Raw genomic sequence first — 12,282 nt, 5'->3', positions numbered from 1 at the left:
AATTTCCTCCTGTACCCATGTGCTCAAGGCTGTTCCCCACTTTCTTTTCTATTAGTTTTAGTGTATCTGGTTTTATGTGGAGGACCTTGATCCACTTGGACTTGAGCTTTGTACAAGGAGATAGGAATGGCTCAATTTGCATTTTTCTAAATGCTAACTGCCAGTTGAGCCAACACCATTTCTTGAAAATGCTGTCTTTTTTCCCCCACTGGATGGTTTTAGCTCCTTTGTCAAAGATCAAGAGACCATAGGTGTCTGGGTTCATTTCTGGGTCTTCAATTCTATTCCATTGATATACCTGCCTGTCACTGTACCAATACTATGCAGTTTTTATCACAATTGCTCTGTAGTACAGCTTAAGGTCAGGGATGGTGATTACACCCGAGGTTCTTTTATTGTTGAGAATAGTTTTCACTATCCTGGGTTTTTTTGTTATTCCAGATGAATTTGCAAATTGCTCTTTCTAAGTCTGTGAAGAATTGAGTTGGAATTTTGATGGGGATTGCATTGAATCTGTAGATTGCTTTAGGCAAGATGGCCATTTTTACTATATTAATCCTGCCAATCCATGAGCATGGGAGATCTTTCCATCTTCTGAAGATCTTCTTCAATTTTCTTCTTCAGAAACTTGAAGTTCTTGTCATACAGATCTTTTACTTGCTTAGCTAGAGTCACATCAAGGTATTTTATATTATTTGTGACTATTGTGAATGGTGTTGTTTCCCTAATTTCTTTCTCAGCCTGTTTATCTTTTGTGTAGTGGAAGGCCACTGATTTGCTTGAGTTAATTTTATATCCAGCTACTTTGCTGAAGTTGCTTATCAGCTTTAGGAGCTCTCTGGTGGAATTTTTGGGGTCAATTAAATATACTATGATATCATCAGCAAATAGTGATAATTTGACTTCTTCCTTTCCAATTTGTATCCCTTTGATCTCCTTTTATTGTCTAATTGCTCTGGCTAGGACCTCAAGTACAATATTAAATAGGTAGTGAGAGAGTGGGCAGCCTTGTATAGTTCCTGATTTTAGTGGGATTGCTTCAAGTTTCTCTCCATTTAGTTTGATGTTAGCTACTGGTTTTCTGTATATTGCTTTTCCTATGTTTGGGTATGGGCCTTGAATTCCTTAAATTTCCAAGACTTTTATCATGAAGGGGTGTTGGATTTTGTCAATTTTTTTCTCAGCATCTGCCGAGATGATCATAGAGTTTTTTTCTTTGAGTTTGTTTATATAGTGAATTACGTTGATGGATTTCCATATATTGAACCATCACTGCATCACTGGGATGAAGCCTACTTGATTATGATGGATGATTGTTATGATGTGTTCTTGGATTTGATTTGCAAGAATTTTATTGAGTATTTTTGCATCGATATTCATAAGGGAAATTGGTCTGAAGTTTTCTTTCTTTGTTAGGTCTTTGTGTGGTTTAAGTATAAGAGTAATTGTGACTTCATAGAACAAATTGGGTAGAGTACCTTCTGTTTCTATTCTGTAGAACATTTTGAGGAGTATTGGTATTAGGTCTTCTTTGACCTAATAAAACTCTGCACTAAACCCATCTTGTCCTGGGCTTTTTTTGGTTGGAAGACTATTAATGGCTGATTCTATTTCTTTAGGGGTTATGGAACTGTTTAGATCATTTATCTGATTTTGATTTAACTTTGGTACCTGGTATCTGTCTAGATAATTGTCCATTTCATCCAGGTTTTCCAGTTTTATTGAGTATAGGCTTTGGTAGTAAGATCTCGTGATTTTTTGGATTTCCTCAGTGTCTGTTGTTATGTCTCCCTTTTCATTTCTGATCTTCTTAATTAGGATAATGTCTCTGTTCCTCTTGTTAGTCTGGCTAAGGGTTTATCTATTTCATTGATTTTCTCAAAGAACCAATGCCTGGTTTGGTTGATTCTTTGTATAGTTCTTTTTGCTTCCATTTGTTTGATTTCAGCCCTGAGTTTGATTATTTCCTGCCTTCAACTCCTCTTGGGTGAATTTCCTTCTTTTTGTTCTAGAGCTTTCAGATGTGCTGTCAAATTGCTGGTGCATGCTCTCTCCAGTTTCTTTTTGGAGGCACTTTTTGGAGGAAAACTAATAGTTTAGGACTGTTTTCATTGTATCCCATAAGTTTGAGTATGTTGTGACTTCATTTTTATTAAACTCTAGAAAGTCTTTAATTTCTTTCTTTCTTTCTTCCTTGACCAAGTTATCATTGAGTAGAGTGCTGTTAAGCTTCCACGTGTATGTGGGCTTTCTATTTATATTGTTATTGAGGAGAAGCCTTAGTTCATGGTGATCTGATAGGATGAGGCCTGATTTGTGACCAATTGTATGGTCAATTTAGGAGAAGGTTCCATGAGGGGCTGAGAAGAAGGTATATCCTTTTGTTTTAGGATAAAAAGTTCTATAGATATCTGTTAAATCCATCTGTTTCATAACTTCTGTTAGTCTCACTTTGTCTTTGTTTTGTTTCTGTTTCCATGATCTGTCCATTACATAGAGTGGGGTATTGAAATCTCCCACTATTATTGTGTGCAGTGCAATTTGTGCTTTGAGGTTTAGTAAAGTTTCTTTTATGAATGTAGATGCCCTTGCATTTGGAGAATAGAGGTTCAGAATTGAAAGTTCATCTTGGTGGATCATACCTTTGATGGGTATGAAGTGTCCCTCATCTTTTTTGATCACTTTAGGGTAGAAGTTTGATTTTATTTGATATTACAATGGCTACTCTAGCTTTTTTCTTGGGAACATTGGCTTGGAAAATTGATTTCCAGCCTTTTATTCTGTGGTAGTGACTGTCTTTGTCACTGAGGTGGGTTTCCTGTATGCAACAAAATGTTGGGACCTGTTTACGTACCAATTGTGATAGTTTATGTCTTTTTATTGGGGAATTGAGCCCATTGATATTAATAGATATTAAGGAAAAGTAATTGTTGCTTCCTGTTATTTTTGTGTTAGAGTTAGAATTCTGTTCATGTGGCTATCTTCTTTTAGTTTTGTTGGAAGATTACTTTCTTGTTTTTTGTAGGATATAGTTTCCCTCCTTGTGTTGGAGTTTTCCATTTACTACCCTTTGAAGGGCTGGATTTGTGGAAATATATTGTCTAAATTTGGTTTTGTCCTGGAATACTTTGGTTTCTCCATCTATGGTAATTGAAAGTTTTGCTGGGTATAGTAGCCTGGGCTGGCATTTGTGTTCTCTTAGGGTCTGTATGACATCAACCCAGGATCTTCTGGCTTTCACGGTCTCTGGCGAGACGTCTGGTGTAATTCTGATAGGTCTGCCTTTATATGTTACTTGACCTTTTTCCCTCACTACTTTTAATATTATTTCTTTGTTTTGTGCATTTACTGTTTTGACTATTATGTGGTGGGAGGAATTTCTTTTCTGGTCCAGTCTATTTGGAGTTCTGTAGGCTTCTTGTATGTTCATGGGCATCTCTTTCTTTAGGTTAGGGAAGTTTTCTTCTATAATTTTGTTGAAGATATTTACTGGCCCTTTAAGTAGGAGATCTTCACTCTCTTCTATACCTATTATCCTTAGGTTTGGTCTTCTCATTGTGTCCTGGATTTCCTGGATGCTTTGAGTTAGGAAATTTTTGCATTTTGTGTTTTCTTTGACTGTTGTGTCCATGTTTTCTGTGTTGTCTTCTGCACTTGAGATTCTTCTGTCTCTTGTATTCTGTTGGTGATATTTGCATCTATGATTCCTGATTTCTTTCATAGGATTTCTATCCCCAGAGTTGTCTCTCTTTGTGATTTCTTAATTGTTTCTACTTCCATTTTTAGGTCATGAATGGTTTTGTTCAATTCCTTCACCTGTTTGGTTGTGCTTTCCTGTAATTCTTTAAGGGATTTTTGTGTTTTCTCTTTAAGGTCTTGAACCTGTTTACCTGTGTTCTTCTGTATTTTTTTAAGGGAGTTATTCATGTCTTTCTTAAATTCCTCTATCACTATCGTGAAATATGATTTTAGATCCAAATCTTGCTTTTCTGGCATTTTGGGATATACAAGACTTGCTGTGGTTCTCATGAAGCCAAATTGTCTTGGTTTCTGTTGGTAAGATTCTTGTGTTTGCCTTTCACAATCTGTTGATCTCTGGTGTTAGATGTTCTTGCTGTCTCTGGCTGGAGCTTGTTTCTCCATTGGGTCTGTAAGCTGGTATCAGTACTTCTCAGAGATCAGCTCTCCTCTCGTAAAACCTGTGTGCAGAGGGCTGTGGATCAATCATCCCTCCTGAGTCCTGGGGTCACAGCACACCCCAGAGACTGGCTCTCTGCTTGGGGGAAAGGTACAGAGAGGGCTGTGGATCTGCTGTCCCTCCTAGGTGTAGACTGAGGTAGAAAGAATCCTGTCCCAGCTTCCCTGCCACTTCTGAGGCCTGTGCCTTCTGGCTGGTCCCGCCTTAGAAAATCACTGGAGGAGAGAAAATCTATGCTAAATTCTTGTCTGGAAATGTTAATACCTGCCTTCTCTTCTTTTGAACAAGTGATTCTTCTGGGACTCAACAAGCTTGAGCATGTGGCTGCCTCTTGGAGATGTCTTCCCTGTGTGAATGTGTATGTTTCTCCAGCAATGGCCCCATTTTCTCTGTCTGAGGGAAAGATCACTTTACAAATTGAGTGCTCTTGCTCCTGAAAACACCAAGCCTTTCTGCATTCCTTTATCTCAAGTCTGTACTGACTGGCTTCTCTCACCTGTAGGTGAACTTCTGAATGCCTTCACCTTATGTTTCCCCATCATGCTTTTTTTTTTTTTTTAACACATGTATATTTTTGTTGAGGGAGAATGTATCAGGTAACAGAAGCACAGGTAAGGGCATGTTAGTGGGAATTTCATATAAATAAAGGGCTGGACTGTATCTAATATTTGCTGCACCTGTTGGTGTCAGTGCCTTAAAATTTTTGCTGTCCATTTTTGTTGTCTCATCATGACATGGGATCTCTTTAGTTACTCTTCCTCAGAGAGCTCCCATATGTCTCTTCTTTTTTCCTTTAAGTGGCTATTCTAGCTATCATCTATTGTTGAACCAGAACTCAGCAATGCTATGATAAGGTGTGAAAAAGGAAAGTGCCCTACAATCTTAGGACTGTATCTTTTAGTGAATTGGTATCCCTAGGTTAGGTGCATAGTAAATGTTTCTTAAATTGCTTTTTCTCTTGCAGATGCAGTGGCCTAGATGACCTGGCATAGATGAAGTGACATAAAATGGCAGATCAAATGGCATAGATTGAGTACCATAGATGGCTTTTAATTTCAGGAACAAATTAAAACATAATGAGTTGATGAAGCCTTTTCTATGGACTTTGGTTAGGGAAAACCTCTGGGCCCATTCCAAAGGGATAGATTGTTCTACTCTTCTTCCATAGTTCCTTGTCCCTTGTCCTATGGAACTATGAAAACCATGAGTTTTCTAAAGATAAAAACCATTAAAAGGTGGGGCCTTTAAGATTTCAGTCCCAAAGAAACTCTCACTCTCATCTTAATCTTCACAGCTTCCAGGGAACTTACAGACATTGCTGAAGGGTTTATTTCAGCAGCAATTGCCTCAGGTGGATGTATTTCATCAACTCTCTGAATTTACCTAGTTCTCTAGATTTGAAAGGAGATGTTATTTGCCTGGTGGCTGAAGTTCTCTGAAGGTTTTTGCTCTAAGGTGAGGAGTGATAAGTTCTAAGCACTTTACACATTGGTGCTAAAAATTGCTCCTCAAGCAAGAAGTATGCCAGTAAGTTATGTTCCTCATTGGAGTCAGTCAATCCCATTCTTAGCAGTGTTCTCCAAATAAGCTCAAAATTTTTCCAGTGTTTAAAATACTCCATTAAAAGTCTTTATAAGAACCCAAAGGTAGCAGAACATTCTGACCATAAAGCCAACAATCATGAAAATGAGACAGAATGATTGATTTGAGATCAACCCCTCTACATATTAAGTTTCAGCCTAACCCAGGTTTTATATTAAGACCTTGACTCAAGAAATAAATTCCTTATGAAATTGAGTAAACTTGTTGCTAAAAACAATATTCTCAGTACTCATTGGATATTTTTGTACTATATATAGGCTTTCAAAGGTTCATTACACTTCTTTTGTTTGTTACTTTAAAGAACATGCTCACCTATTTCTTCTTATCTCTGCAGAATTTTCTGTCAAGCAGATACAAAGCAGCCTTAGTAAATGCCTAGAGACCTGGTCCCATGCTGAAGTATTCTCATTTTAAATAAAAGCATGGAAACACAGGATTAATATGGGGGCAGTTATGTTGCTGAGAACTCCAAGAGTGAACATGGTTCAGTGACAGCTTCATTCTGCAGCTGAAGCACAGAGCCAAGTCAGGATGTTTACTGGAAACCATTGTAGATCAGAAAATAAGAAACAGACACAGGAATGGAGCATGCCGGGAAGTAAGAACATCTTCAGCTCTGGGTGGTGTGGGGAGAAGACTGACAGCTGAGATGGGACACAACAGGAGACTTCAAGGAGATTCTCCAGCAGTCGGTAAGAACTGGAATTGGTCACAAGGGATAGACATCCTCTCATTCTTGAAAATTTCAGGTAGAAAAATGGACACACTGCCACAATGGGGAAATGAATTCTCTTCTAAACTGATTAATTTTGTTGTCACACCACAATTAAGACAGATGACTTGTGTGGCCTTGAAGATTGTGGGGATTTCTCCCCATGAACAACCAAATACCTAATTCTGTAGCAGAGACCAGCTGGGGACCTCTAATCCAACTTGGTTCTGATACTAGAGTTAGTATCAAATTCCACAAGTTGACAACTAAGTCTCTCCCTGTGTTCATCTATCCAAAAGTTCCCTGCACTCAGTCCTTTTTGTTTGCCTTTCAGTGGGGTCTCCATTACCCAATACCAATAATAGGTTTGGTATAAAACCCTAGCCAGGCCTATCAGCCTCAGCATTCTGCATGACCTTTCTGTGCAGCATCCTCCCTCCAGGTTATGGGGAAGACTTGCTTTAAACAGAGAGGGCCTCACTTAGAAGAGAGTGGGTCTGGGTATTTCTCTATGGTCAGTTCCAAGAAAGAGCAGTGACACAGATTAGAATTTCTATGAGCCCCTTTGAGTCCTAGAAATTCTACTTCCTATGACTTTCTTTGGGGAAGAAGTTATAAGTTATAAAGGAACATGAATAAAAATTTAAACTCTGTGTGTGTGTGAGACAGAGAGAGAGAGTTTGAGAGAGGGGGAGGGGAGGGAGATAGGTTCACAACTATAATCCATGCTTTAAGTGTAGTTTCAGATAAAGGCCACATCTTCTTCATCTTGGTTTTATCATTGAACTGTAATCTCATTTTAAAATGTCTTATTTATTTTCATTTTATGTGCATATATGTTTGTCTGCATTCATGTATGTCCATGTACCACACCACATGTATGGCTATTACCCAAAATGTCCAGAAGTCATTTGATGTACCGGAACTGGAATTAGAAATGTTGTGATCCAGCATGTGGGTGCTGAGAATGAGTACAGCACTGTTCACTGCTGAGCCATCTCTCCAGTCCGAGAGCTCCATTCTTGAGTCTTAGCTCTCATACTACTGCTTTGGAGTTAAAATGTTTGAATTGAAAAGTCTGCACCATGATAGGAGAACACACAGCACAGGAGACCCTAAGGCCAAAGGACTTCACAAAGCTGAAGACGATCCATGATGCACAAAAGGCATCGGAAAGAAGGCTCTCCAGTTCTCTCCAAGATTGCAAATTTGCGTATGACACCCCCCACAATACACTTGTCAAGTAAGAAAGGATCCTTGTTATTGATGAAAATTAACAATAAACAACATGTGACTAAGCATTGAAGAGGTCCTCTCACACTACAACAAAATAAATAAAATACTCCAGATAGAAATGTCCTCATTTGTGGGGAGTGTCACAATATTATGACGGTCTAAACAATGTTTTCACGTATGCAGTTGTTGGATTATTGGTAGTACATTTAATTATAAACACCAATTCTTCAAAACTGACAGTGGGCAGGATCTCCATCTTTTACAAAAAGGAGTTATTTAATGGAATGAAATATTTTTAAAATGTAAACACTTCTGTCTTTTCATGCTAAGTAATATAGAACATCTATAGGGGATATTTAACATTAGGAAATACCACTAGGTGCAATATAAGAATAAATTTTGTTTTCAACTATTTATATTGTGCTACTTACCCAAACATGAGGGAGAAGAAAAATGATTTAATGGCTTCAGTGTCTGTTTATTCATAAACATTACAGCTCTCTTCATTTGATTGCCTGAATTGACGTCACTTGTATATTATAAACGCTAGAAGATAAACTTCATAAACCAAAGTTTGTTTCAGAAAATGTTTTAGAAAGTATAAACATTACAACATTTGTGGACAGCTGCATGCTTGAGGTCCTATTTTGTTCAAGGGCACAGCTGTTATCAAACAAGATTAAAGTCCCAAGCAGAGAGGGAGTACTCACATAATCACAGTCCAGGCAAACTGAAAGGTCAAATAATGTGTCAGTTCTGTAAAAGTCCATGTACATAAATCACACTTGAAATGAATAAAAATTAGAATTGCCCACTGAGATGTATTGGCCAAATTGATTTTATTGTGGTCAGTTTAATATAGTTTATTTTTCATTTGTACAGTGATCATTTCATATCTGTGGTCCTACTTGGTATGAGTTCAGTTACCAATGAACAACATTGCAGCACCAAATTATTAAATGTAAAACACAAGAAGTAATGCATATATTTTAAAAAGACGCCATGCTGAGAGACAGGATAGACTCACCCACCATCCCATTCCACACTTCCCTTGATGGGAGTTGCCCCTTTCCCATGTGTCCATGTGGTATAATCTACTTCTACTAGCCACTGAGCCATTTAGATTGTCAGTGTGATGTCTACGTAGCCTTTTTTTGTAGTTATTGAACACTGAACAACAATAGTTCCATCATACATCAGCCACCTCATCACAAAGATACTGTATTATCTCACAGTACAAGAAGAAGGGCCAAGGGTATTATAAAAGGATATTTTGAGAACAGGTTCCACTGTGTAGTCCAAAGCCCAGGTTGAGCTTGAACCTTGAATCCTCCTACCTCCAGTGCTTTGGCATACCAACATACCTAGATATCATTATTCTATTTTATTTTCAGCTATTATTTTTGAACCCCTCTAGTTTTCAATTGATTACTTAAATTTTGTCATAGGTAATCACATACAGGGAAAATATAGTAAGTTTAGATTTTAGTGCTTCCTGTAAAATCAAACATGCTCGGGAAATCTTGAGATGACAGTAGAGTCATTTTTAACTATTCAACCAGTTTTTATATTATTTTTACTTTATTTTACATTACCACCAGTTAAAATAATTATGTTGAGTCTGTGGTTTAAGGGAGGACAATTCACAGCCTCAAAATAAAAACAATATTATCTGAAAGACAATGAACAATGATTGTGTTGTTGGCTCTACTGTGTTTCTCCCAAAGTTGAAGTAGAACCATCATGTCTGAATATATCTCTATTAGAAGATACAGTGGTGGTTCTCAGTCTATGGGTTGTGACCCCATTGGAGTTGCCTAACTATCTGAAAACACAGATATTTACATTGTTTCAGCTCCTTCTCTACCATCATGTCTGCCTGTATGCCGCCATGTTTCCCACAACGACAACAATGTACTAACCCCCCGAAACTGTAAGCTAGTCCCAATGAAATGTTTTCCTTTATAATAGCATGATGGTGATGACTCTTCTTAGCCATAAAATCCCAACTAAGACACTATCTACAAAAGAAACATTTAAGAGCTAAAAAATACGCTATTTTTGTATATAAAAAATCTAAAACAACTTATTTGTAGTAATATTTAACTATGAAAACATCAGGCTTATATTTTTTGTTCAGAGAAAAATATACACAAAATTTGGGAAACATGGATGTATATGATGGTTCACTGGTAGAGAGAGACTCCTGCTGCACAAGCTTGGAGACCTGAATTCGATTCTTGCAACCTATATTAAGGTGGGGAAAAATAACTCAATCCACAAAGTTGTTCTCAGATCTCCACACACACCATGACATGTGCTCCCCTCAAAACACACACCATGCACATATATACCATAATAATAACACATACAAAGTCATTACTACTTATTGAAAACATTGGGGAATAGGCGCTTGCAATGCATACAGTAAGGGAATAATACCTAAGAAGTTAAATTTCCTACATATAAATGGGACAATATTGAAATTCCACTTGAAGGAGAAACAGTCTCTGAAAATGAATAGAAAGCTCATAAAATAAAATTCAAATACTCAATAAATACACAAAAGCATTCAATCTCCCACCTAATCAAAGTTCATTTTGTTTCCATCTGAGATGGCAATTTAATTTTCTTAAAGTATATAATCATGAACCATAAATATAAAGAAGAAAGTCTCATAAATACTTCAATTTTCTATCAAATGCCTTTCATGTTAAATTGAAATGAATGGGATTAAAATGCAGGCAGATGGAATAGGTTACCCCTGAAAGGTTCCAAATGTTATGATATTGTCCTTAAAGAACAGGAACATCCTTAACATGCTTGTTGACATGGCTATGATTCTCACTGGTCTAAGAATCACCTACATTTCACTAGACCTCAACAACCTGCAGGGAACAGCAACATAAATGTCTTCCGACCTGAGTGAAAATGTCATGCATTGAACTTCACCTCAGATCAGTGATCACCTCGGTTTTGTCATTTGGTGGGGATGTAGATCTTTCTGTGTATAACTGAATTATTGCAGTTTGAATTTATTTTCTCTAATCACTAATTCTCAGCCATTTACAATTATGTATTACACCGTAATGTATTTCAACTCCCTTCTACTGCCTCGTTTGTGTTTCTATAACATCATGCTTCTTTTATTCCTTTATTCTTTTCCTCATCAACTGGCCAAAAGAGCATTCTCTAGAGTTTTACTTATTCTCATTTTTAGAAGTGAGATATACCATTTTTCATTAAGGTACAAACATTTGCTGATAAACACGTGCTTAGCTTAAGTTTTATAATTTATGATCTCTCCTGAGCAAACTTTTCTATCCTTGTTTTGAACAAAGCCTTTTCACACTGACTTTTGCCTCAGTTGTCTGTGTCCTCATCTTTTTGTTTGTTTGTTTTTGAGATAGGGTTTCTCTGTGTAGCCTTGGCTGTTCTGGAACTCACTCTGTAGACCTGGTTGGCCTTGAATTCAGAAATCCACCTGCCTCTGCCTCCCAAGTGCTGGGATTAAAGGCGTGCGCCACTACTGCCTGTGTCCTCATCTTAACATGGTGCTTTCATGTGTTACCACAGATCATGCTTAGTTATTATTCTTATTAATTATTCTATTTCTTTTTTACTTACCAACAGATGTCTGATTTTTTAAATTCTCCTTCCCACTTATATGGGATAGTTCTCACCCTGCATTCTTTTGTCACCTATTGAAGCATATTTTTCATTCTTGCTGCAGTTATTTCAATAAGATTTTCTGTGCTAAACTTTCAGTCCTTATGAAATTAAAATATGAAAACTACATTTTCTCATTTAGATTTGGTAAGAAGGACATCCATGAGTATTAGTCTTAATGAGAAACTTTGTAATGAAGTAGAAGTCAGTTACCACCAGTCATTCCTTGGAAAGTTGAAGCATTGATTATATACTATTGATCATATAGATAAGACACTCATGCATAATTTACTTTTGCATTGTTGTGACAGAATGCCTGACAGAACAATCTTTGGGAGGAAAGATTTATTACAAAAGGTTTCAAAAGGTTCATTATACTGTGGCAAGGGAGGGAACAATGCAGTGAGTGTTCCTGATGGTGGAGAGAAAACTGAGAAAGAAGAGTGACCGCGGATGCTTATTCTATGATCTGCTTCCTCTAGTAGACTCCTCCTACTCATCAGAGTATGTCATCATTGTGTTACTAAGCCACCAAAGGGTCGACACATTGATTAGGTCAGAGTGTCTATGACCTATTATCCTCTAGAAATTCAGTCATGGACATACTTAGAAGATATCTTATAATCCTCTTAAGTGTTCCCAATCCAGTCATGCTGACCATCAAAATTAGCATCTCAACTCTACCCGACTAGTTGACAACTAAACATAATCCTGAAAATCCACTCCTGGATTCACAAAAGGTCTATGCCTGTCTTACAATGCAAGATGCATTTCATCCATTTCCATGGGTCTTCACAGTCTTAATGGTTTCAACATTGGTCAAAAGTCTCAGTTCAAAGGTTATATATATATATATATATATATA

This window comes from Mastomys coucha, unplaced genomic scaffold (genome assembly GCF_008632895.1).
Source record: "Mastomys coucha isolate ucsf_1 unplaced genomic scaffold, UCSF_Mcou_1 pScaffold22, whole genome shotgun sequence".
Classification (NCBI taxonomy): domain Eukaryota; kingdom Metazoa; phylum Chordata; class Mammalia; order Rodentia; family Muridae; genus Mastomys; species Mastomys coucha.
Note: the sequence above shows the minus strand (reverse complement) of the source record.